Genomic DNA, 27,501 nt, shown 5'->3' on the forward strand with positions numbered 1-27,501 from the left:
ATGGGCAAGGCGATGTACCAGGCTGTGAACGGAGGATTCCCAGGCTGAGCTGGCAGCACTGTTTGCTGCCTTGCCCTCCCCACTTGAAGGCAGAGGAGGTGGGAGGGGTGCAGGGCACCTTCGAGACCCTGTGCTCAGCACCCAACTCTGCTTGGCTTTTTAGGGTTTGCTGAACCCCAGCGATGCTTCGGGACTTTGCACCGCGACAGGACCCGGTGGCAAGCTTGCAGCTCCCTCCCTTCTTCCCTGCATTGGTTTCTGTGGCCGTGCTGAGTACCGAGGGCTCCTGGGCACATGGTGGCACAAACTGGAGGAATCTAGGAACTGGAATTTAGCCGAAATCAGCCTTTGGCGGGACCGTTTGTAGGGTCGTGAGCCAGCATAGCTCAGGGCCGACTGCCGGCAATCGACTCTTGGATGTGTGTCTTCGTCACTGTGCTCTCTGCGAGGGAGAAAAGCCAGTAAGCGTACACGTTCTCTTCTCTCAGCCTTGGGTTTGAGCAGTTTTTCTTTCCATAGCACAAGCTACTTTTTCTCCAGACACATTTTTTTTTTTTAATTGAATCGTATAGGTGCAAAGAAAAAAAAAAAATCCCTCTAGACTTAACTCACAGCAAAATGTTTATAAACTCAGATTCAGGTTGCAGAGGCAAAGCGTAAAATAAAGGAAGAGAGAGGCTTTTTTTAGGGCTCGTGAAGTCCCATCTCCCCTGAGCTGGAAGAGCCTCGCAGCCTTCTCCTGTCACTGCTTTCCGCGCAGGAGATGGGGAAGGAGTGAGCAGCGATGCTGTGGGGAGTCCTCCACCCCCTCTTCTGCACCTAAATCCACCTTGCAACTCAACGTGCTGTTTCTTGCCTTGCAGTGGGGCAAGGGTATTAAAAAAGCAGCCAGAAACCTACTAGCTAATTAGGTAGTGGCGTTCGATGTCACGTGTGAGTCACATATGAGCCACTGACCGCTTGTGTCTGGGAAGTCCCTTCGCTGCTGGGGTGTGGGACCTGTATCACCCCCATATAGCCACTGGTGGCGATCCCATAAGCAATTAGCCACTGCTCCCAGATACAGCGCTACGCAGGCTGCTGTATTTACTACACACAACAGGAGAAAGGTTAGCCCTCGGATTTCTTGGGTTCCTGAGCATTTTCAGGCAGGCATAATATTTTATCTGTGTTTTCTCATATTTCACGCAGCATGATCTGTTGCTGCATGGGATAAGGATGTCCTTGCGCCTTCTGAATTTTGTTAATTAAAGTTTTCCCTTTGGCCTGCATGCCCTTCAGGAGAGTATTTTTATTCATCCAGCAGAGTTGGGTAAATAGAGACTCCTCTTCCAACTTGTCAAGCCCATCCCTTGCGTTGTCCCTTTTTATTAATGCGATGCACAGGCAATGCCTTCCTGGAGGCTTTTTTTTTTCCTCCAATATATTGAATAAATTCTACATCAGGAAGGAAAGTAACTTGCAATAGTGAACCATCAGTGGGTATTTAAGATTGCTTTAATGGGTCACATGGATGTAATCTACACTTTTTCCTGGGAAGAGCATACTGGGCCATAACCTTAATTCATATTTATGTCTGAAGAAAACATACAGTGGAGATGGCTCAGAAAGAGCATTTCCCTGCTAAGCAGCCAGATATAAATGTACAGATCTTCTAGAAATATGCCAGGGTTTGGAGGTGGGGGAGGAAATATCAGGTGTTTAGGATGTTTCTCAAGTTCCTCAAACTGGTTTCTCCCCCCAGGATGTAACCGTAACCCAAGAAGGTATGTGCTCGTGGCCCCAGAAGTGTGCAAGGTTGAACAACTTTAAGATTACCTTTAAAAGCATCTTTATCATATTCATCTTTTTCAGTGCTCTGCTTTGCATGTGGCTTAAAGAGATGTGTGGGCATGAGAGATGCCCGTAGGTAGTTTGGCTGGTTTAAAAAAAATCAGAAGGGAAAGAGAGACCAGAGTTATACAAATAAAAGCAATGGAGGTAAATATAATTGATAAGGTTTGACCTTCCAATTGTGTCCTTATGCCCATATGTCCTTGTTGTTCAGACTCCTCTGAAGGCCAAGAGCCAGCCCAGACTGGGGTATTAGCGGCATTTAGGTTGTCTTCAAGAGAAAAAGACGAAAATTGTATTTAAACCCATTCCTCTTGGCCAGGACGAGCAGTTCTGTCTTGATCCGCCGCTGCAGGAAGATGAGATAAAGTTGCAAGTTCACTTGGTCAAGATAGATGAGGGCACAGGGGAAGGCAATGAAAATAATACAAATTACTGGAGCTGTCTCCGTGAGGCTGGGAGGAAGGGACAAACATGACTAATGCCGCGTGAATGATTTGCAGAAAATGATTTCTTCGACAAACTTTGCCGTTATAGAGGTAAACTGTCAAAGGCCACAATGCAAGTTTTCTGATGCGTTCATGAGTCAGAATTATTTAATGAGGAAATGAAGCAGCTGTCCCCCCGGCCTTCGAGCCGGGTTACCCAGGGGACTAATGCTCCTCTCGGCGAGAAAGAAACTCAAATGCCGGCTCCCACCGAAGAGCGCTTGTTCTTGAGGTCGCTCCAAGCTCTTCCAGATAAAATTAGGCTCCTTAATTTGGGGCTTTCGGATTACAGGGAGTACGTATGCAATGCCATGAGATGTGAAACCTAAATGCAAAAAGGGGGTTGGTAGCGCAAACATTCGAGTGTTGACGCTGGTGCTCTGTTTCTATAAATATTTCTAGTGGTTTGTATCTATACACACTTTATATTTTTCCTTTTCTGATACTGTCATTTTTTTTGTTCTTTCTGTCAGCCCTTTTGATACACCTGTGAGAAGAATCATTTAGTCAGCCATTTGTTCAGTGCCATTATCTTTAGCAGAAAGCCAACATGTAAAAATTAGTGGTTTTGCACAAATACAGGCTAAAGAACTAGACTGTCTCTTTTTTTTTTTTTAAATGTACATAAATGCATTTTTTGAAAAATAGGGTTTCAGGTCAGCTGAAATTATTTGTGTTGAACTCAACAAATTACAACAGAAAGTAGTAATTTAAAAAAAATCAAATCACTTTGTGCGTTTTTGAAATGAGATGCTTTGACTTTTTGAAGCGATGTTTGGAGCCTCAATGAAGCTAATGCTAACTTTAAAAAAAAAAAAGTTTGGCGCTCCCCCCGTGAACCTTTTTTCCCATTTTCTCCTTGCTTTTAATTTTGTTTAGGAAGAAATAAGCAAAACTTTGTCTTGAGTTGCCCCCACCTCCTTGACCAGAAAAAAAAAAAAAAAAAATCCATGAATTACATGGTTATTAACTGGTTGAAGCCCCCATGAGCAGAAACACAAAGCAAAAGGAAAGCTGCCAAGCGTTTGACATTTTCATTCTAGCAAATATTTGCTTTTTTCATTTGGTTGCCCGAGCTCTGATTCGGGAAAACGTTACTAGCATGCCTAATGATGAGTATGTGCTTAAACCCCTTTGGCTGCTCTCCTTTCAGGTGAGTCGGGTCATCTCTCCCCCTGAACTGGGAATGCTCCAAGGCTCCTTCGTGGAGGCCACCTAAACCTACGGTCTGCTGGAGTACCTGCGGCCCCGTGGGTGAGGTTCGGCTGGGGCAGTCCTCCCATCTCAGGTGTCCATCCCCTCTGGCTCTCAGGAGCCTGCAGAGATGCTCCGTGCCGTGACCTTCTGCTGGGGTGCGGGATGTGTCCGTGAAGCCACTTGAATTTTCACTGTTCTGAAAAGGAGGAATAAGCCACCAGTGCAAGCCATGAGAAATGGGAAAGACGGAGAGATCTGAGCAGTGCCCAGGGCGTCCTAGTACAGAGAGCTGCTCTGGCTGCGTGTGCCAAAGGGAAGAGCAGCACCTTAAATAACTCCTGCCAGTGTAGCAGAGGTATCTTGGATCCTTTCTGGCACGGCAAGGGATACCAAAAACTGGACGCCATGGAGGCTGCTGGAGGAAGAGCGTCTGGAGGGGAGGTGACACGTGGCTGAGCTGCAGGATGGGTGCCGGAGACTTGGACTTTGCTGCACCCCTGCTGCAGGAAGGCTTTGAAGCCGCCTCGCTGCTCGCTGCGCAGGTATAACTCCCGTTAGCGTGTCCCAGGAGCAGCGAAACAGCTCCTGCTTGCCTGGAAATTGGTGGTTTGAAGAATTAAGTGAAAGAAGACCGCGTTTTTCCTCGCTTTTGCAAGCAGGAGATTCATGAGGTGGCTGGGTGAGTTTAAGGGAACTTGCAGTCTTTTCATCATATTGATGAGTGGATGAATTTTGTTTCTTGGAGTATGTTTAAGACTTTAATTAAATCAGGAGTATGCGCTCCGTAATGGTTCCCCGCTGCTTATCAGCCTCTTAAGGCCTTGATTCATTACTCAGTATTATTTTTTCAGCCTAAAATAAGGTTTAAAGACCTCTTATTGGCGAGATTAAAGTTATAACATCAACAAACTCATATGCACGTTGGTTTTGCATGGAAGATGCTTTTAGTATCGTAATTACTGTTGCAAACAAAACCATTGCTTGTAGCGAGCTTTGCAGCCTGGATGCCTTTGAAAGGGTAGATATGGACCCTGTTTGATCTTGTGCTATTTGGGGCTTTTTATTTGCATTTTGTGGCTCTTATCTTGTAAACAAAGACTCCTTTATATGTCTGTAGATCAGGATGTCACCCACAGAGCCCTGCGGAAATGGGAGATGGCTCCGGAGGGTGCAAGGCACAGGTTCAGGGACAAATGGAAATCAGGGATTTAAGAGCACTTACGCTTCGAGGTTTGGCTGATGGCAGCGGAGGCTGGAGGTAACTGTTTTGTTTTCCTCACGTGCCGTTTGATTTTTGAAGAGGTTCCAGACTGCAGCCGGCAGACTAGAGGGATGAAGCTGCTGCCGGCACGATTGTTGTTGATGAATTTGCTGGAAATTTGCAATGCCTCACCCAAAATGCAGAGAGGTGCAATAGCTGCCCTGGGCAGGTGCAGGGAAAGTCTCCCCATCCGCACCTCGAATCCTGTGTTCAGTTTTGGGCCCCTCACTACAAGAAGGACATGGAGGTGCTGGAGCGTGTCCAGAGGAGGGCAACGAAGCTGGTGAAGGGCCTGGAGCACAAGTCTGATGAGGAGCGGCTGAGGGAACTGGGGGTGTTCAGCCTGGAGAAGAGGAGGCTGAGGGGAGACCTCATTGCGCTCTACAGCTACCTGAAAGGAGGTTGTAGCGAGGTGGGGGTTGGTCTCTTCTCCCAAGTAACAGCGATAGGACGAGAGGAAATGGCCTCAAGTTGCGCCAAGGGAGGTTTAGATTGAACATTAGGAAAAATTTCTTTACTGAAAGAGTGGTCAGGCCTTGGAACAGGCTGCCCAGGGAAGTGGTGGAGTCCCCATCCCTGGAGGTATTTAAAAGACGTGTAGATGAGGCGCTTAGGAACATGGTGTAGTGGGCATGGTGGTGTTGGGTTGACGGTTGGACACGATGATCTTAGAGGTCTTTTCCAACCTGTATGATTCTATGATCTCTGATAACCTGCCGGGGAGCATGGGGCAGGTCGCTCTGTGCGCATCCCCTCTGCCAGCCAGCAGGGAAATAAATACCAGGGGAAGAAATGCCACGCACACAACTACAGCCGTGCATCGGGGGGCAGGGAGAAGAGGGCGGTGCAGGTGAGAGCTTGTTCATTTGTTTGCTCAAGGGATGCATCATGCTTGGAGCTGCAGGTCACATGGGGGTGATTTTTAGGGGTGGGCTCTCAGTTTATTGCAGGCTCGCTCTTGGCGTGCAATGACCTGAGCCATTGGAAAGCTTGTGGCTGAGAGCTGCTTAGGAGGCTTTCTGCTGGTGGCCGATGCCTGCTGGAGAAGAAAACCCAAGGGGAGCAATGGGGAGGCTCCGAGGGTCCTGCTGCACAAGCCACTTTGTCTTGTGCCACCATGCAATGCCATGCGCATCCCTGGGGCACAGGGCAACCCTGAATGGCCTCCGGTCCTGAGCCCTTGAGTGCCGCTGCCCCATGGGGTGGGAGACAGGTACCCTCTGGTCCTCTGAAAGGCAAACCCGCTAAAAAGCCACCCTCCCAAATCCAGCTGCCTCCAAAGCCACCCCTGCATGGTGGCAATGCTATTTTGGGAGGCTCTTGCAGTGGCAATCGGAGCATCGGCTCTTTCGGCACATGTGCACAAATGGGAGGGTGCAGGAATGAATCAGGCGGTTGCTGCTGTTTTGTGCAAGCAAGTTTTTTTTTTTCTAATGTAGTTATCTCTTGTTTCTGTAAAGGTTATAAAAGTAAATAATCCTGCTATAACACAGTGTCCTCGCAGTCCCTGCATAGCTCCATGGATAACTCTTGCCGAGGCTGACTTGTGGTGATTAATACGCTACAGAGGGAAATTATTTTTTTTAAAGGGAGCAAAGAACTAAAGCTGAGAACGTGCCTTGAAGAAGCTTGTTCCCTTCACGTCCCCTGTGCTCGAGGCTGATTAGCTTTTGTGTCTTCCTCCAGCCTTAACTGGAGGAACTGTTGTGGTTTTTTCCCTCCTCGCCTGCAACGTTGATCCCCGACAGCGTGAGGATTAGCAAGTGGCCAAACGCGTTGGGAGGTGACCTTGCTTTGCCATAAGATCCTTCCTCGCAGGCCTGGACTGCTGGGCTGCCATGGGGAAGCAGGCAGCATCCCCATGGACTAGGTAAGCAACGTCAAGCCTCTTTCTGCACCCCTTGTAATGCCTGGGGAGTCCGGAGAGGTGCCGAGGCCAGGGAGGAGGGGATGTGAGCAGGGATGAAGCGCAGAGCTGGGCAGGAGAGATGCTGGCCCTGTGCAGGAAGGGCTGAAGCGTATCACTCCCTCCCTTCCTGGCAGTTGTGCTGTGCTGAATTAATATTTATGCTGGTCCTGTCTCTGTAATGGGTCTTTTAGCACTCTTCCAGAGAGCTGTATTGGGTAGTGCCTTGGGCTGTAGCCAAGAAATGGGAGACCGCTGGGAACTAGGTTGGTGCTGCCCAATGTTTCTCTGAAGAGCGTGGCAGGGTACCAAGTACATGTAATACAGCTGCCAGGTATCTTACGTCCTAGGTGCATAGCGAAATGCCTCTCTAATGTTCAAACGCAGTTAGCTGGCTACCACCACGATAGTCTTCTGCTGAAAGCACAGAGCGAGGCATACACCCGTTTTACGAAAATAAGGGGAGTAATGAAAACTGTCCCTTTGTCTTGAAAAGTTCTCAATATTGCACCTCTCTTCCTCCATCCCATATGCGTAAATTATCTTGCCTGGGATTTAAGTTCTCCAGTTTTGTGTTCCCTAGTTTACCAGAAACGCCTCGTCTTTGTGGACCACAAATGTTCCCCTGAGCCACCCAGCTCTATTTGCTCCCCACAGACGTGGCTTCTCCAAAACTCTCCAGTTAGTGGTCAAATCTCATTTGACCTTTGAAAGCTTTGGCTTGGGAGGGAAACATCTTCCACCCCAGGATGGATGCGGCTCCCTGCGCAGGGATGCTGCAAAATAAATTCCACCATGAGGAAGGGAGAAGCATCTAATCTTCCTGCTCCCTAGATTTAGCTGTGCCATTAGCTGGACCCTGAACATAAAACTAATTTTATAATTTGTAAACGTAGCTGAGTGGGTTTTATAGAGGAATGTCGGGAAGTGATGAAATACCTTCAATAGATTTATAAAGAAGTTTAATGCATGAAGCTCTCTCCCCCCCCTTCCACCCCCCTACGTCTGTCTTGGAGTTGCATACAACAGAAAACATGTCCACGGTAAGGGCTTTGTGGCCAGCACTCAAGCCTTTAATTTTGCTTTTACAAGACAGTTTTACAACGTCAAGAAGAATGGAAAAGCTGCAAGGCATGCACGCTCAAGACGCTGTGCTCCTGGAAAGCTTTGGATGGGCTCCAGGCAATGTTTGGTGGCAAAGAAAGATGAAGGTCTTGGAAAGAAAAAAAATAATCAGCCAAGCCCTCATTCTACAATCTGCCTGGTCCTGTGAGCTGGGAATGTTGTCGGAGCACGGGAAGGACAGAAAACATGCGTTCCTGCAACATCACATGTCTGAGGGTGAGTGTTGATTGCATCAAGAATAGCTGCTTCTGTTCCACCGTATTGAATTTTCCTTACGTAATGAAAATAAGCCATCCCATGACCCGCAAGACTAAAATGTCTGCTCTTTGCTTGTGGTTGGGCTCATCTTGGAGTTCCCATGTGGTTTCTCTGGAGTTTAACGAGGGAGAAATTCCCTAAATCGGAAAAATGTCCCCCGCGCTTGCTTTCACCAGGGAGGATGACGTTTTTGGTGCCCAGTGACTTTTTTTTTGGGGGGGTGGGGGGGTTGGGCGGTGGGGGTCTTCTGTTCTTTTTGGATGTAGTTAAAAGTGGGCTGACGAGTTCGGAAATGATTAGCGAAGGGATGGACGGATGGATGTTGTGACTGTGTGTACCCTGTTTCCTTAGGAAACCGGGCTAGTAAGCGCGCCTGAATGCGTCACAAAACGTCCGTAACGCGAGTGCCTGCCTCAAACAGCCCTGGCCCCGTACGAGGGCTTTACGGGGTCAGGCAAAGACCTCTGTGGACTTAGAGATCTGGATTAGCAAGCCGGGGCCAGGCTGATAATCAGCATTCATAGAGCAGCCTTATCATAACGGGCAGCAGCCCTCCGCTCCCCCCTCTGTATCGCCCAAGGACTGAGCAAATGCGTTGGCCAACTTTCCTCCTTAGCTCTCTACTGGGGATTATCAGAAGATCTCGCCTGGTGTGAAGGAGGCTCCTCCCAGGCCAGCTTGCCCATCTCCGGCTCGGCAGCTTGCAGATTAATCTCTGCGTTAAGACCTTACATACCTGAAAAGTGTCGGAGGGTGGCTCAGAGCTGGAAGGATCGCCTGAGTGTATTTTTCCACTCCATCTCTCTGTTTTTTATGTTCTTGGTTGTGTTTTCTTTTAACGATTCCCAGCTTGGACTCTTCCTTGATATTTTTTTTTTTTTTACTGTCTTTCTATTGAACACTGATGGAAAAAGAAAGTGCTTTCCTCCCGCCTGCTTAAATCTTCGGCTGACTCGCACGGAAAAACGGTCACACTTACTGCAGCTCCCAAAGCCTTCAAATCATCAGGGGAGAGGGGAGGAGGGAACCGCAGAGGGAAGGAAATCATTTGTATAGGCTTAGAGTGAAGAATCACCTTCCTTTAAACTCGTGATCTGTCTGTGTTCGTACAGATTGCTGTCTCTGATCTTTTTTTCTCTGCCCAATATCTCTTTTCTATTATCTTTCCTCTGCCTTTGCCGTCGCATCTGTGGTGTGTCCATTTTTGCTGGGACATCTCACTCCCAGGAGAGTTTGAATAAGGACACTGGGACTTGAAGATCCAGATTATTGACAAGAAATCATTACTAAAACCTTCTAATGCATCTTCTGTAATTGATACAGCAATGGGGGAGGGCGTTTTTTTCCTGTAGATGCAGGTTTTCTTTTTTTTTTTCCCCCTCCCTAATGTCTTTAAAAGCACTGAGTGTGGTGTCCTCCAGCCATTCACTGATGGGTTAAAACGTATTGGTACCAGATGCTTTGGGGGCTGTAAATATTGCCCTGTTTGCTACTCGCAGATGAAGATGCTCGCAGGGAAGCAGATGGAGCCCAAAATACTGAGCAGCAGAAGACCCCGAGGGGCAGAGAGCTCGCTCCCAGCTAAGCACCATCCTATGTGTAATATCGGGGTCCCCCTTTAGCTACCAAGCTGCTTGGTCGCCCGTGCGCGGCTACAGCACGAATTGTGGCCCTATTGCCCCGAGTTAAGCTGGGTGGATCCTACAGGGGAGAGGGCAAGAGAGGTGCTCTGACCAGGGCTGAAAACACCCAAACCTCTCACCCGGGCCATTGGGGGCAGAAAGCAGCCTGGCTGGGATGAGGGCAGTGGTGTTGGTGTCCATAAGGAGCCCAAGGAGAGGAGGGATGGGGGTCCATCAGGGTGAGACTTGGCAAAGCCCCCATTTCCTCAACCAAGAGTATCTTCTGACCATCTCCCTTGGCTTTTTGCTGGCATCTGTTGCTAGGAAATAGAAAGCACGGTCACTTTTGAAGCATCTTCAGCTGCCCTCTACCTTCCCGGAGAGCTTCAGCTTCGGGCAGTCTCCCTGCTCCTTTCCTCCACTTGGACTCATCCCTTTCATCTTTCTCCCCTTGCCTCCGTGCACCGGTTGGGAAGGACTCGCCGTGTCCTCCCGCTGCAACGTGGTGCTGTGCTTGCTGTAGGGCGCTTGCTCCAAACGGTGCTGCGAGCCCACACCCCAAACCCACTTATTTTAACTAGCATGGGATTCAGCAGCAGACACCCGTCTGTGAACTTAACTCTTGTGCCAGATGCTCATGTTCTTCCCCAAGGGTGGAGGAGCCAGGACTAAGAAAAAGCAGTCCCTCTGGCATGTGTGCGATTCCTTCTGCACGCGGGTATGGGCTACACAGGGAACCCCCTCCTTGGTCAGGACTTTGCCTTCAGGATGTGCAAGAACGCCTCAGCCCTCTGCCCGTATTTCTCTGCTTGGTGGGCATCACCCCCGCTTCAGATAAAAGCTTTATGATGCTGCCGTTAGGAAGCCAGGCAGCAGACAGGGTTTCCCTTACAGGGTTAAAATAAAAAGGGAGGTGAAGGATATTGCAGAGGCACAGATGAGAACAGGGATGAGTATGTGGGTAGGGACGTTTGCCCCAGTTTTGGGCTCTAAATCACTCTGTGTGCCTTTTTTAAAAAAAAAAAAAAAAAAAAATCAAGCAAAATGTATAAAAAAGGAGAAACCTGTTCTCAGTCTTACAGACGTGCTTGCAGCCTGCTCCCACAGCCGCAGAGCTGCATACGCGGAGCAGGTGGTCACTTAGGGCAGCAAAATGTTTAGTGATTGCCTAGCGAGTGACATTTTCCAGCTTGCCTAAGGAGGCAAGAAAAATGCATACGTGTCTCCACCAGACCCACGAGCCGGCGCTGACCCATATACACGCACAATTATATGCATAGGCAGATGCCTGCTTTCTCACCTCGGAGCAAGGGGCTGAGCCCGGCGCGGCCATATGCCAGGTCGAAAAATAGCCGGTGCGGAGTTTTTCCTGAGAACACCCCGGATCCAGGGATGTCAGCGGAGGGCAAGGGCTCGGCAGGAGCTCAGTGGGGTTGGAGTGATGTGTTTAGCTGAGCTTCTGTTTATTTGCCTTTGGAGTGAGGGATGCAGCTGGTTTGGAGGGAGCAATGAAAAATCAAGCCAGTCTCCCCTCTCCGCATCCATTAATGCCCGCTGAGCGAGGGGCTCCCCGCTACGGCCGGCGACCTGCCTTGAAGGCAACAGGGCTGGTGCCCCTCCGGTGCTCTCTCCTCCTCCTGTCCGCGCTGATTTACCATTTCCCACATTTCATTTCTATCATGGCCCGCGGCAGCCACGTTTAGTGATCGCTTCACACATTCATCATGCTGCGGGTGTCACAGCATGATGGCTGGTGCCTTTGATTTCCAAAAAATCTCCCCCCCTAAACCACCAAACCCCAAGCCAAACCAGTTTTAACCTACCTTTAAAGCTGAGATTGCAGGAGAATTTTCCATGGGAAGTAGAGAAGTTTTTAGTGATTTCTTACTCTTCCTCTTTGCAGCCTCACCGTAAGATTTGGGTTCCTATTATGGGCATTGAGTTTTCAGGGAGTGCTTTATTTTGGAGTGATAGTAATAGGGAAATGAAAAATAAGGATTGATCTCAAGAGTTAAACTGAGCTGTTTCAGTTAGAAAGAAACTTTTCTGGGAACTTTTTCCTTTGGGCCAGGCTGTGTGAGTGTTAACTCGGGATGGTTGGGGTCAACTCAGAGGCATGTCTTCATCACCAAGAGGTCCTTTTGCTCTGCTGCACCTGGCCAGCATCAGCTGTTTGAGCCTTAATTCCACCTGTGCTTCATATATGGAAAGGGGAAGGCTCACTGGAGAAGGAATAACAATAAAAACCAATTTATTCTATACGGAAGGGCTCATCCTGCCTGGCTCCCCAGCCGTGGTGCAACACATAACCCTTGCCATAAATGCGTTAAGCTGCATGCTGGAAGCAGCAAGGGCTTTCTGCTCCTCTACACCTCCTCTTGCCTGCCGTCACGCTTATTGCCTGCCGTCACACATACTGCTCGCGTCGAACTTGAGCGAGACAAACTGCTCTCCCCGCACCCCGTCTCTGGGCCGCCATCAGCTGTGCGGCCACCCTTCTGTCCCACTTAACCGCTTGGGCTAACGAGGGAAATCAATCATGCCGCCCCGGGGCTGGCCATCCATCTCTGCCAGCGCTGCCCCCTCCTCGGCAGCACTGGAGGGGCCGGGGGAAGCCTGGCCACCCCTGTGGCATGGTGGGCTTAGGTTCCCCACGAGCGTCTTGCAGGAGAAGAGCGCAGGTTGTAGGGAATTGCAATGCTGCAATTATAAAAGCTAATATTTCAACGGCGCTGGATGCTTTGCAGTTGCTCTCTTGGTATTAATAATCTTCCTTTAGCTAGGAGGCATTTGTGCTAGATCTGCTTGTTTCTAGCTGAAAGAAAACCCATTACGAGACCATCTTGAGTCCTCTGTAGCGGGCACTTCTCTCTTTTAGCAGAAATTGTTGGCTCAGAAATGGCCCAGCAACCCAGATGTGTAAAATCACAAATGAAGTGAGTTGTGTTGGAGGATGCTGGCCATTTGCTTTATTTTTAACACCCAATTTCTACAAATCCCCTGTGGTGGTGCTTGAAAAGAACATATTTCCCCTTTTCTTTTCCCGCTAGTTTTGTTGTTCTGACAAATGGTTGACGTGTTGGTTGTGTTTCTAATGCTGCTGGAAATGGTCGTGGCTTTCGTGTCTTTGAGCCGGCACCAAATGAGATTTCCGCAAAGAAATGAGAGAGAGTGGCTGCTGTTCCTCTGGCCCTATCGCACCCCACTATGATTTGCTCTCCTACGAATAACACCTGCCTGTTTTACATCTTGACAACAGCTTTCCTTATTTATTGAAAGACTAGGGATTCTTTGAGGATATTTCCATTTTTTTCTGCTATTTCTGGCAGTTCCACTACAGCAAATCAGTCTTTTCTCCTCCGTTTTGGCTGGAAGGGAGGCTGTCTTGCTTGCTGGGTGATCAAAAATCATCCCACGAAATGGTACCCAGTCCTGCAACGAGCCATTGGAGGATACAGTATTAAAATAATGCCTTACTCAGCAGCGGTGCCATGGTGCCTGGGGGCAATATCGTGTTCTTTTGCACTGCCTCGCAGAGCGCTGGCACCTCCCCGGGCTCAATGGCCACCGAAACAGAGTGATGTACCCCTTCGCCTCTGCTTTTGGTGACGCGAAGGACAGCTTGCACTGGTTGTTGTCAAGAGGAGACTGAGATGGAGCGTGAGGAGTTTGTTATTCTGCACGGAGTGCAACGAAGCTGCTGTTGAGCCGGAGAGCCTGGTCTAGGTCATCGGTGAGAAGGGGAGGAAAGCATGCTTACACAAGGCGGGAGATGGTTTTTGCTGGGCTAACAAACATTTTTGGATAGGTTAAAAAGCAGAGTTGCTCCTTGACAGAGTCTTTTTTTGTTTTGTTTTTTAAATGTCAGCCTAATACCAGCTGCAAAGACACTGGGTTTCCGTGCCTCTGCTTTTCTTGAGATGTCGTATCCAGGACCTAACCACCTCCCAGAAATAGCTAGGATGGCGATCGCCTCGCAGCCAGGTTTGAGCTGTACCCTTGGCAAGTCCTCAGGCAGCTGGCTACATTTATTAATCTGTCCCTTTTTGACTCATATTGAAGGAAGGCTATGCTAAGTACCAGCATCTAGTTAGGAGATGAGAAATACTAGTGGTATGAAAGATCTAACATTATTAACATTGTTAATCAAATATTTAAACAAAATAGCATAAAGTGGAGTTTCGTTAAAGCGCTGTGGATTTGCTCACCATACTCTATGTATGTATGTTCATGTGATGTTAGCTTTTTCCATCTTTTGAAAGCTTTTCTGGTGTTCTGGCTCTTACTAAAATGAGCATTAAACGGTCCAAATGGCTCCTTGGCTGGGTCTCTTAAAATTCTCAAATCCAAGTTCCCTAGCCTTGATCACCTAAATATATCTTGCTCTTGTAGTTGCCACATTGTGCCACTCTTGCATAATCTTTCGTTGTTACGAAGTCCGTGGATTTGACTTCTTCCCCAAATGCAAAGCGAAACAGCAATATTTACATCCCATGCAGTCTGCTGTCAAGTTCTCTCTTTTCACGAGAAAAGCAGGAATGAAACCTCTTATTGTCCTCCACTCCGCTGGACATAGCTTTCTCCTTTTTGCAATACAAGCTGCTGTCTAACACCAAATAGGATAATATTTAATCTGATGGACATCATACAGTTTCACAAAGTGGCGCAGCGTAATTGGAAAAAGAAGAACGGTTCAGGATTACGGTGAGACAACTCAGCCAAAATGTAAACTGAATACATTACAAAGCACTACGAGACCTGCTTGTGCTCAAGAACACTATTTATGGTCTTTAACTGATTCAAAATAGCTGACAGGATAAAAGACGAGCCTGTCTCTGTTAGTTTGCAATTAGGCGCTCGGCTCACAAGCATCTGTTTTCTAGGAGAGATCACCGCTGGCGATTGTATGGCTCGTGTTTTCCTCCAAGGGACGCTGGAGCTGGACCGAAGAACCGGGGCTGGGAAAGGGCTGCTAACACGATAAAAGAAATGAAGCTCATGCGTTCGGAGGGAAGGCGAGGAAAGCCTGACTTAATTAAATTAGCAAAATGAAGGCTGAGGAAGATAGCTGCCTATAAATACATCGGTGGAAGACGGGGATGGGAGAGCATCAGTGAAGGAGAACTATTTATGCCCGAGGACAGTGTTGGCACAAGAACAAATGTACATAAACTGGCCCAGAATAAATTCAGCCTGGAAATTGGAAGATAGTTTCTGACAATCAGAGAGCAATCAGACTCTGGACCAGCCTCCCCGTGGGAATAGCGGGGATAAAACCCTTCCTGCTTTTAGCAGGAGGCTGCAGGAAGGCCGGATCCGATGAACCAGGGATGCCGTATAGCCCAACGCTCCTTCTCCTTTCCTTATTTTCCTATGATTTCTGCCTCAGCCTCATATTTATGCCAATTCTCATCACGTCCCACCCTCCTCCCTGTCCCCTGATATGTATCTCGGTTGCTGGCTTCACTCCCTTCTGATGCAGGTGGCTTTTTTCTAACTGTAATAACTTTCCTGCGTGGTCAGGAGCCTGCGGTATTCTTGGTGCTTTTTAATTTTTTATCTCTGTGCCCAATCCCTCTTCGTCCATTTGTCCTTCTTGCATGGAGGAGGCCAGACAGGGGACAGATGGTGTCCTCCAGCCAAGGTGGCTCTGCCAAACCCCTCGCAGGTAAGAGACTCCCTGGAGGGGACTCTGCTATTTCCTGCTTGGTTTAAATAGGCACAAAATGGTGATCGGAGCCTATTTCCAGCCCTCGCACAATATGGCCCTGAAAATAACTTGTCCCAGTGATAGAGAAAGGCTTTTTGGAAATCCAAAGTACTCCTGGGAGCCGCGGATGCTGAGCAGCCTCGGGAGGCTGATGGCAATAATTTCCAACCTGAGCTCTGGGAGATACCCCCTTTGCACAGCTCTTTCTAGGACTGGGAAACGAGAGATGCTTCGTCATACCCTAATCGGCTTTTTGCGTGCCTTTGCTCGGGTTTCCCTCAAACTGTGGTGAAGGGGATGCGGGCAGGAGGTCGCTGAGCTCACCTTGTCTAGAGGGATGTTTCCAGGATGGCGTCAGTGATGCTCTTGGCTCACGAGATTGGATGTTTCTGTTTGTTTTAGGTGCAGCAGTGAAGCTTACACGTTTAAGTTGCCTTTTTGCTAAAAATATGGGCAGTGGATGGATGCGAGTGGGTGTGAGGAAGAAAAGGGATTTCTTTGCTTGCAGGTTGTACCCATTACACTAGGCTGGAGCCTTTCTTCATTTATTACTATAATAACTAGGAAATGCACTCTGAAACTTCCCAAAAGGCTGGAGGCCTTGCGAGGAGAAGCGTGAGACCAAATTATTCCTGCAACCGAATCATAATGTTAAATCCCAAGTGTCCCTAAGAAAAAGAGGGGGAAAAAAAAAAAAAATCTTTGTAGGGTATTTTGTAAGCTTTCTGGATTATCTCAAGAAATCTTTTCAGCAAGGTAGTTGAAATACTGGGTTTTCAGGGGAATTAAATGCCTGCCTGTGTGTGTTTTGGGCACCTAATTCCTCTAAGGCCTTTAAAAACGCCTGCCTTCATTCATATTCTCCAAGTGTCAGCGCTTAACTAGCCTTAGCCGTACGCGTGCTACATCAGATATTCAAACAATTCTTCTTGATGAGGGAGCAGAGCTTTGCGCTAACGCTTCTATTCTGCATGCACACAGCTCTTGCAAAGGACTAGCGAGTGCATCTGTTTGAACTTTACACTGCCTTCATTTTAATTATATATTTAGTTATCATTATCAATCTTATCACATGTGGAAGTTGGGGAGGGGGAGATGTGGAAGTTCTCAGGCAGCCAAAATAAAACCCCTTCACTGTGATGCTTCACCTCATTTCCTAACCTACTGTCTCGCATCTCAAAAGCATGCGTTTCTAACCCCCTTAATGCTCATCTTTTGTAAAACTTTATTCCCCTTCCCTGTCATTAATGCAAGTTTTAGATTCATTCTTATCAATTCTTTTTTCATAAAGCAAAATAGAAGAGATATCTGATCAGAATGCATTAAAAAAATTATCCTGAACAATACAATGAACCAAACTAATTTAGTAAAGCAACAGTTTGCACACACCAAGGTTTTTTATTCCCTTAATGCTTTGACATATAATTGGGCTGCAGGTAAAGTTGAATAAATCATTTGTGGAAGGACAAAAACGTGGACTTTCTCAGCAGAGTGGGAAGCCTCTGCGTGCCGGGCTTTGCTGGGCTTCCCTCCACGCTGAGGGGCAACTGAGTGCCCAAATCCCGTGGATGGGTCACTGACGAAGGACTGTGGGGCCACATGAGCTCCTCCAGAGCTCTCCAGAGGAACCAGCCCTGGAGAAGGCTCGGTTTGGGTCCCGGCTTCCTTGGCAGCATCAGGGAGGGATTTGGGCTGTGAGCTCCCGAGCTGTGGGGTGCTGCCTGGGACGAATCCCAGCGGTGGGGTGAGTGACGCCGTGGGGACAGCGCTGGGGTGGGACTGCTCAAACTTCTCTTTGATGGGGCAAGACCTTAAAGGAGGTGAATTGGTAAGAATTTAACTGGCAAAACTTCTGCCTGCTTCTTCAAGCTCCTCGCCACCCCATTTTTTTGGTATGGATCCATAGGATATGGCCAGAATTGTACATATTCTGATCCCCAACCAGGTCAAACTTTATATGCCAAGTATCAGGCAGTTGGGCTGTGTCTTGTGCTCCCCCCAAATGAAGCCCCTTGCCCCGTGCACCTGTAGAATGACTTCAGAGTGCTGTGTATCCCGTTTTTTCTCAGTTCCTGCCTTTGTTGATTTGGGTCCTAGAGTAGCAAAAAGAATATTGATATTCTCGCACCTTCTTTTTATTTATTTAGTGTTGGCTCTGCTCAGTCAGGGTGCCTCAACATTACGATTTTACCAGCCGAGCCCTGCTGTGCAATGCATGGGAGCGTTTCTGCTTGCGGCCCCCTGAGTGCAGGCGGAGAGTAAATCAATAATTCTTCGGCAACTCAAACCCAAAGGCAATGCTGTGCTCAACTCCAGCTGTTCTCCCATGCACGACCGGTCCGATTCTCATCTCCTCTTCCCACTGCCGTTGCCCTAATGCGTTGCTTCTGAGATGCTGTCCTGAAGACTGTTTTGGGGGGAATATGTTAGATGAGGTGGAAAACCAGGCTGAGTTCCTTGCTGGAGCTCTCGGCTGAGCTGCCTTCCTTCGTGCCTCTCCGGTGCATCTATCTGGTAGCGTAAAGGAAAACGTCATTAATTTTCAGCCTAATCCCTACTGAAGTGTTGAGCTCCTTCTCCTGATGGCCAGCAGCAGTCTAGGAGATGCAAAGACAACTTACGTCTCGGTCAGGGCTGCGGGAAGCGGCTGGTGGGTGCAATTTGCTTGCAGGTGCTGCAGTGCGGCTGCCAGTTCGCCCTGGGACCAGACCGACGAGGCTTTTTGCCATTACCTTTATCCCATTTCAGGGGCAATGCCCTGTCTCCCTCTTCAGTAATAATCACTGACTCTTGTCTGTGGTCTTGAGATGAACGGGTCTCTCCGTGCCAGCGCTGCCAGCCCTGCATCCTTTCGGGGCTGTGCAGGGACAGAGCGGGCGGCGGGGAGCCCCGGGGCTGGCGGTGGCTGCTGCTCTGCAGGTGAATGGGGAAAGGGAGGAGGAGGATGGAGGAAGAGCAGCTAGAACTCACGCTCGGTACGCTCATGTGTTTATCCGTGACCCCTTCAAACCTGGGCTGGCATCTCTTGCTGCCGGTGCGGTCCTGGCAGAGGGGCTATGTTTGTCCCTTCTGCAGTCATCCCTGCGACCCGCTGCTGTGGCGTGCTTCCAGGAAAGTCATCAGGTACTAAAAATAACCAGGGAATAGCTGATGGTGTGTCTTCTCTCCACGTGTTAGTGGAATTAGCCAGGAGGCTGACTCCAGACGGGACCGCTGCTGCCTGTGCTCGGCTGCTCCCTTGTCCTGCTGGGCAAGGGCAGGAGTCTGCTGGTCTCCTGAACATGACTTGGAGGTCACAGCACCTTGGCGTTGCTCCACGGCTTCAGTGCCACGCTTGCTAGGCTGTCAGAGGCGGTTTTCCTCTTACGCTATGAAACCAGGCACCGACAGGCAAGTCAGCTCTTCCAGCACTGGTTGCGTTTATTGCCTTTTGCAGGCACGGTGTCAAGTCTTTGGCACAGCTTTGCTTGAGTCTCTGGATGAGTAGAGGCTACGGATGTAACTTCACGTCAGAGGGACTGAAGTCTTCCAGCTTTGTTGTTCTCCTCGCCCTCGAGTGGGAGTGAGGAGCCGGTGTCCAGAGGATCCGTAGTCTAAAGCAGAGCCCTCCCTCTCCTTATCTGTGAGCTGACGATGGGTGCAAGCACCCTTAACTTTCTCCTACAGGACAAGCCAGAATTTCTGGAGTGCCCCATAGGAGACGAAAAACTAGGAGCTTGCTATGTGTGCTGCAATGGTCTTCTGTCCATTGCGTGACCAGAGAACTGGGCTTGCAAATCGCTTTGCTGCTTTTCTCCCTCGCCACGTCTTTATTTGTTGCTTGTTATCATTCAGGACATTGTTCTCTTCACTGGCCTTTCCTGCTATCTGATGTAAAGCCAAGTGACGCAGGGCTCCAAGGAGGATGCGTGAGCTGACGTGGACCTCGCTGATTCAGCTGGGCTTCTTTGGTGGTGAGGTCTGGAGGTTGCAGCTGCGGGCTCGCTCCGGTGCGGTTGTGGGTCATAACCACCTAATAAAAAGCCTTGGGTGCGCAGGGCGCCCTGTGGCAGGCAGAGGAGGTGGTCTGGACACCCTCTGTGTTAAAGAGCTGCTTTATTCTGGCCTGTGAGGGGACCTGTGCTCCGTGACCCTGTGTGCTGGGTTGTAAATAGCAAGATGCCCTACCTTAGCAAAGCGCAATCGGTTCTTTAATCGGCGATGTGCGTAACCTTGCTCGTAGCAGCTCTCTGAAATGACTACGCTTTATCATCCATGCTAAACGTCTTCAGCCCTGGCAACTCATGATGTCTCCATCCCTGTTTGTGGAAAAGGGGCTTTTCCTACGTCTGGCTGGCGTGGGGGGCTGCGTGCTCAGGGTTACTCTGTCAGCTAAGCCCTTGTCATCTCCTTGGGCGTGTGAAGTCCTTTGGCTGGCAATGCTGAGCCCCGTGGCAATGCAAACCGGGTTCAAGGGCTGGTCAAACGCTGCAGCTGGGGACCTAGATTTGAGTGTGCTCAAGCTCTGCTTTTCTGCTCTGGACCTATCTCTGCTTTTAATTCAGCTGTTGTATTTACGATCCTGGTCCTCTAATTATAGGAGATACGTTTCTCAGCTTTTCTTTCCGGGAAACTTGTCTGCATGCGTGACTAGGGCTGCACCTCCTCCGTGCCCGCCGTGGTTAGGAAGCGGGATGCGATTCCCCTCGCCTTTTCCCTCCTCTCGCAGCTGCAGCTTTCCTGCCTGCAGCCCTGATGAAGTGTGGAGTTCACAGAGGGGACAGCAACCAGGATTCAAGGGGAGATGGGTGTCTACTGTCCTCTCTAACTGCAGTTGCCTCTTTTCTTATTTATAAGTGCAAGCAAACAGGTGCTAAAAGCTTCCCCCCCCCCCCCCGCCCCTTGTCCTTGCGTTGCACAGTCAGACTCTCTCCTGAGATCTCCTTGCAATGTGCTCGCTCTCCCCCCAAAGCTCCTTCTGCATTTCTTGGCATTTCTGCAAGGACTTGATTTATCTAGTTGCCTTCCCATCTCACCTGCTTTGTTGTAACTGGGGTTTGGGGCTGGGGAAGAGGACCAGGTGGAGTTGTCCTTGAGCTCCCTGCAGGTGATGTGGGGATTGGAGATCCCCTACTCACTTTGGATATCGCTTTTTTTCAGCAGGGTGCTATTTGGCATCCCTGTTCAGAGTCGCGGTTTGCATTTATGGAGGATTATGCTTTAACAAAGTCAGTACCTGTGAATCTCTGCTTTGGTGGGTCTTAGTTTGCTCGTTCAACCCAGTTGCGTGGGTGGATCCTACAGGTATCCATTCGCCCTCAGAAGGGCACTGCTTTGGAAACAGGTTTGCGTATGTCTTCCATGTGGTGAGGTTCCTTAACCTTTCTGCTCCAGAATAACCCAGAAAGCCCCTTAAATTCCTTCAGATGCTAATTCTGGCTGTTCACAGTGCATTTTTAACCAGGTGGCTTCTAGATGCACTCTCTTGAAATGTCTACTTTGTGGTAAAGCAAAACCCCATCACTGATGCTGTCACTGGAGAAAAATGTACTTATTATTATTATTATTATTATTATTATTTTTAGGAAAGATGCAATCTCACCTCATGCATAAAATTAGTTTAATGAAACAGCAGGAATGGGAGGGAATATTCACTTTCCTGCGCTTGTTTGTGGAGCGAGTGAACAATTCCTTTGCTCCCTCTCAGGCCTTGGATGAATGATATGTCATTGAAACTGCATTTTTAGCTGAGGTGTGTCCATGAAGACAGCAGGAAACCAAAAACTGTTTCAAAAATTATTAAAAAAAAAAAAAAAAAAAGGAATTTGTGAGTTTCTAAACATAGTCCTCAAGCAGCCGGTAAGGCGCAGAACAGCTACAGGGAGAGAGAAAGAGGGTGGCAACGGGGCAGTAAATGGTTTATGCTCTGTCTTGTAGATCCTCAAATGAAGGGGATACGTCTCATCTAGGGAGGAGGGGGCAAGCGGCACCATCAGTAGGGTTGGGGGCCCAGACCTTGGCGTGTCCAGTGGTCTTGCCTGAGCTGAGGTTGCACCGCGCTTCTCTTGAGGTTATCGGTGCTATTTTGAGCTGCAACGGTGGCTGCAGGCGATGGGCAGTGTGCTGGTAGGACTGTTAAAGCGCGCTCGGGCTTGCCTGCCCCTCCGCAACCAACTTCTTTCACTTAACTCTGGGAATTGGAAAAGAGAGATGAGGATAAAAGTGATAATGTCATCTCAGGGCATCCGGCAGCGATGGCAGTGCTGCTGCGCGAGCTCTCGTCCCCTCCAGCAGTCTCACGCCGCTTTGTCCTGCGGCTTGTTTCTCCTCAGGACTCCGGGTTATCCTGCAGATTTTTTTTCACTGAAAAATGAACTTTAATTAATATCTTCCTTTCCTGTGGAAGCAGTAACTTTGTAGAAATTTCAAACCAGAAACTGTTCCTTCTTCAGCAGCTGGAGGATCTTCCCCCTGTGTTTGGAGGGACATTTTGATCAAAAAGCTGGGCTGGGCGCTGGCAATTGGGCTTATCGCAGCTTCTGGCCCTGGGATTTAGGTGGGACCAAGCCAAGCCCTTCGCTCAAGAAGATGAGGAAAGGAGCGATGACTTCCCTTGGGAGAGGCAGGAGGAAGAAAGCAAGCTGTGCTGTGAGCAGCAGGAGGAGCGAGGGGGAAAGGACATAAATAAAAAACCCCTGATTTTCTTTCTTGTACCACACTCCTCTGGTCTGACCACCTCCAGTGCCTCTAGATACCCTTGCACAACATCACAGCTTTGGTGATGTCCTTGTCCAGGCCTGCACTAGTCTGGATGTCTTTGCTGGTATAGATGTAGATTTTCATGAAAGCTGGTAGGAACTGTGTATCCTGGGGAGCCCCGTTGTCTTCTCAAGCTTTGGTGGAATGGGTCAACTAGAATTAAGGGCTCTTTGAGTGAGAAAGACCAAAGGATGGGCTGGATATACGTGTGGGAAGGAGGCAATTGCAGGCAACCTCATCTAATTTCCATCAATAGATGTGATTCAGGCTTGGGGTTCTGTTGGATATCTCCTGATTCCTTCCTTCCCTTGCAATTCGTATGGGGTGTTTACACTTTTTCCCCCTCCTCTTCTCTTCCCTCTGGCTGTAGGAGATAGACACTTTTTTAAATACAAGGTGAGGGTTTTTTTCAAACCCTCTCTGGTGGCACCAGGACTCTGAGAAACCCTAAAAGACTTCGAGGCTGGCTGTGTGCATCTCATTTCGTTCGGATGCCAACCCCTGGCACTCCCTCCTCCAACAACGTTACTTCCAACATCTCCTCGCCCCTGGGCTCCTGCAGCTCCCTCAGCACTGCTTGCTGCTACTCACTCCAATCCCTGTCCTCTCCCATGTCCCATGCTGCCTTTCCTATACGGCTGTTCTTCAACTCACGTCTTCACCTTGCTGCTCTTCAAATGTCTTCTTTCTGTTCCCCCCACCTCCCTCTCTGAATGGCTGAGGTACCTCCACGCGGGTGTTTGACCCAAGCAGGCAGTTCCCCACTGCCCAGCCCCTTTCCAGAGGAAGCGATCAGCATCTTCTCACAACAGTAAATCTCACGCACTGCAGAAACCCGCTCGAATGAATGTCATACTCGTTGAATACCGTTGGCCTCGCTGACCAACATCTACCATTTACATTATGTTGCAGTGGTGGGGGACGAAATCTCCCTGAAGCCTGGGAGCAAGTGAAAAACACCACCATGAATGAGCTTTTCTTCCTTCTTCCCGTCGCTTGGTCTCGCTGTAGAGAATTGCTTTGCTACGAGTGCATGTTCGTGGCTGCTGGTGTGCACCGCAGTGCCAAGATGATGGAAGCATTGATCCAACTTGATGCGTGACCCTGTTCAACACAGCAATGTGCTGTGCTGTCGGCATTAAGGTCGTCTCTAGAGCTCCTCTAAGCCAGGATCACACACCAGATTGAATTGGAGGAAAACCTTACAGCTTTTTCCAGAGCTCCTGCTCTCCGGGGGGGACTCCCAGAGCATACAGGGACTTGTTAGTGGCATGGGATCTTGAGCAGAGCAGGCTTTGCTGGGAGATTTTATCTATTTTTATAGCTAGCGCAGGTGGATTTTTCTGCGATAAAAGCTGTAAACACTGAAGAAGCCAGAATGCTTCTTCCTGGCTTGTAATAATCAGCTTCTAGCTCTGAATCACCCCAAAGTAATAGGACTTGCTGCAAATATGGCAGAGGTCAAGCTCTGTTTGTAGGAGATAAGAGAGTCTAGCCTTGAACCGATTCCTTCAGAGGTGAGCAGAGGGAGCTGGGCTGTTGGTGTCCTCCTTGGGGGAGAAATTCGGAGTCAACCAGCCCCTTAGCGCACATCAGAGAATCCACCTATGCCAGTCTCTGATTTGTTGGAGTCTGTTTTCCTTGCTCCTGCGAAGAAGGTGGACGTTGCTTTATAATACCTTTCACTATATGCTGCCTGGTGCTGTTTTACTTGGCAGTAGCATAGTCTTTTTCGCCATTTCTCCTTTAAACTGGTGTTCAGCAGGGAAACAGTTCCCCCAAAGGTTACTTAAAAAGTTCTTGTCAAAATAGTGACAACCATGGCACTTGGGGTTTGTGCATCGATCCTGTAATGCAAACAAACAGACCCAGCTTAAATCCTGCACCAACTATAAACCTTACGCTTTTTAATTGGGAAATTGATTTTAAATCCAAGCCTCTTTAAAAATCTAATTAATTTCCTTAAAAAAAAAAAAAAGAAGAGTCTTTCTCTGTCATGCTCCGCCAGGCGAAAGAGGGGGAGGAGGAAATAATTCTTGGCTGCATCTCTGCAGGGCACCCCGTTGATAACCTGGATAATACAATCTGATTTTGGCCTTGAGTCTGTTCCCTTGGATTATCGCATTTCTTCAAGGACCAAAAGCTGCGCTGGTGATTCAGACCTGGAGGAGAATGTCTTTTTTAGTGGTAAGCTTTCGGGTTTTGTTTGTGGTGGTTTTTTTTTTTTTTCCCCCCCCCCCAGCCATCAAAGGCCATAGAGGAGGCTTTTATCACGTTACCAGTGGCTGCTTTATAGAAAACAAGTTGTGGAAGAGCCAAGGTCTCCTTCCTTCCCAATGAGGACCCTGCTTGTTGGGTTAAAAGGGAGCGAGAGGGGGGGGAAAAGCTGAAAGAAAAGGCTATCCTTTGAGAGGCGTTTTGGAGAGAGCGTGCACGTGTGTATGCCACCTGCCCTGAAAAGATAGTTGAATTTGGGGAGGAGGGTGAGTGTACGTGTAAAACCTAAGGTATGCCGCGCTTAGTGTTTTGGCTGAGCGATCCATCGGTAGCTGCACGCTGGATGTGAAGTCTTGGTGTGTAGCCATTTTCCACCCTTATGTTTAGGTAGGGACCTGTTTGCGTTCAGCTGGGAGTGTGGGATCTGCTTTGTCTATCAGATGCTATAGGTCAAGGGCCGAAATCCTGTGTTCCAAAGTCCTGTTTGTTTTTTTTTTTTTTTTTTTAATCTTTATGATCTAGGTTTTATAGCACTGACTGCAAGACCGGGTTCAGGAGAGGTGAAGCACCCTGACTTTTTCTCCATGCTTTGGCATAGCTGCAGGCGGTTTTGCTCCGGGGAAGAGGAGGTGGGTTGCCTTGCCTCTGCAGCCGCCTAAGGATGCAAGCGTGTACGTCCCACATCTCTTTCTTTGCAGAGGGGTTTCTTCCCCTGCCTGCTCCCGGTGAGGCGTTTCTCCTGCAAGCCTAGGTGCTGAGGGATGCTGATCCTGCTTCCAGCGGACCCCCTCCCTCCCTCCCCTGCCTCTCACGCACCCGCGGCCACCTCGGAGCCGGGTTTGTTTATAGAAACGCTGTCAAGGAAAAAGTCCTTCCGCCGGCTGAGAGGAGAGGAACGTTTCGTTTTCAGCTACTCAGTCACCCTCAAACTGTGAAGGCGCGACATATCAGCTGCATAAAATTAATTTATTTAGTTAAGGGAGGTGTTAATTAAGAGCTCTCATTTATTGTGTTTCTGCAGACAGCTCTCGAGGGCCTTTTGAATTGTCAGCTCTGGTGACAGCAAAAGCTAATGGTGTCACGAGTTAATAGCGGTACGATTCACGCCGAGGGATGGAGTGGGAGGTGGTGGAAGGGCTTGAGAAAGGAGTGAAGGAGACGTGGCCGGAGCAGGCGGCGGAGGCTCGGGCACACCTTGCTGGAAGCCGGTGAGCCAGGGTGAGGTGCTTTGCCCTTCCTCAGCCTCCCCCCAGTAAATCCTGGCGGGGGAAAGGCTCCGGCTAAAGGCGGCTGCCCCGGCTGCAGGGAAGCCCGAGGTTTGCGGGGAGTCGGTGGTGGAGCAGCTTAGCAAGCCCGCGGATGCCAGGGCACGTGCAGCCGAAAATGTATTTGCACAGATCGACTTAAAAATAACTGACCGTCCGTGTGATCTGAACTGGAAAAGAATCTTTGATTTATTTTAAATAATCAACTCTTTCTGCACTCTGAGAGGTTAATTCTCCTTGGTTAATCAGGACGTGTCAATCTGTAGGCCTAACACCAAACTTAGGGATTTAGATTTAACGTCTCTTAGAAAATAACAAATACCCTTTATCTGTAAGAATTACATGCTCCAGTACAGCTGTTTATAGGCATCTCCTTCAGTAAAAGCTGCACCAACACTTTTTTCCCCACCTTTTTTTTTTTTTTCCTTCTCACGATCTGTATCAAGTTGCTTTTGGAGGGAAATTGAAATTCTCTTGATGCAGAAAATAAGCCAAAAGGAAAAAAAAAAAAAAAAAATTAATAGTCCAGGAGAAATGCTAGACTCCCTGAGTAGGTGGTGCTGCCTTCTCCTCGTCAAAGATGTTTTGTTTTCAGCTACCTAGTTTGTTAAAGAAAGGCGGTATTGCTTGTGGTTAGTCGGTCAGCCCCATCTCTTCTGGGCTTTCCTCCTTGTGCGCCCTCAAAGCTTACAAACCAAGCTCTGGTGCAAAGCCAGACTTCCAATTTCTGTCTCAAAGCAAGTGCGGGAGGCGGAGGTCGATGGGATGCCACGGCCATTTTCCAGCTGCCTTCTCAGCTGCGAAGGAACCACCTCCTGGACTGCAGCGAGCCGATTAAGCAAGTTAGTATTCAGGGAGAATATGGGGCACCTATAGAAAAATATATGGCTGCCGGAAGATTATTTTAACTGGCTCTTGTTGCACATACTGAAGTAGCAATTTTCTCCAGGTTGCTGATTTGTCTTCCTTTAACCCTCTACTAGCGAATGTGTATTACCTCTTGCTTTTTTAGTTGACTTTCAGTGATTTACACCAAGGTAAGCATCGGCCTCATAGGCTACTGTTACTTTAATCTTGATTTATATATATTTTTTTCATTATTTTTAAGGATGCATGGGTCGGCAGCAGCCGTGCCCCTCACCGGGTGAACTGTGCGCCCCTGCCAAGGGGGAGTGAGGTGTCAGGGTAGTTTTCTGCCGTTGTGAGCTCAGGGTCGGTTTTTGTTGCGCTCAGCCGCCCAGGAGTGATTTGAAAGAGAGGAAAGGCATTTTTCCAAGCAGGCCCTGCGGGGATTTTAGTCCGAAAGCATCACCGGGAGCCACCCCCGTGCCGAGCGCCTGCCTCCCCGGGGGCACGCTGCGTTTTCCCATCCCGCTCTCGGAGGGGAGAGGAACCTCGGCTTGCCCGTGGCTCCCATCGCGGCTGTGGGACCCGTTCCCCTCTGAGTCAGCTCTTCCCTCGTGATGCTCCGGTGGAGATGGGCAGAAAGGGAAAATATGGTGCGAGATGGAGGTTTTTGCTTCTGATTTAACCCCAAAGCGATGGCAGGGCTTTCTTGCGATGGGACCTGTAGGGTGAGGAGTTTTGCCCTTGGAGAGCTGCGTGTCCAAGAGATTTCTGCCTTGTGACCGGCTCCTCTGAAACGGCGCAGGGTCTGACCGAGGCTTTTCCCACAGGCGTGCAGTGTGGATTCTCTGCTGTCTACTACTATGGTTGCTTCCTCAGGGCTGCCTTGCCCTGCCCGGCTCAAAACCGAACCGCTGCTGTACAGCACGACCCCCGTTTGTGCGAGAGGAGCGGCAAAGCAGCAGCCCTGCTAGTGTAAGTGATGGGAGATTGGCAGGCTGGAAGGCAGAGGGGAGCGCGGATACAGCTCCCGAC

The sequence above is a fragment of the Calonectris borealis genome, chromosome 7 (assembly GCF_964195595.1).
Source record: "Calonectris borealis chromosome 7, bCalBor7.hap1.2, whole genome shotgun sequence".
NCBI classification, from domain to species: Eukaryota; Metazoa; Chordata; class Aves; order Procellariiformes; family Procellariidae; genus Calonectris; species Calonectris borealis.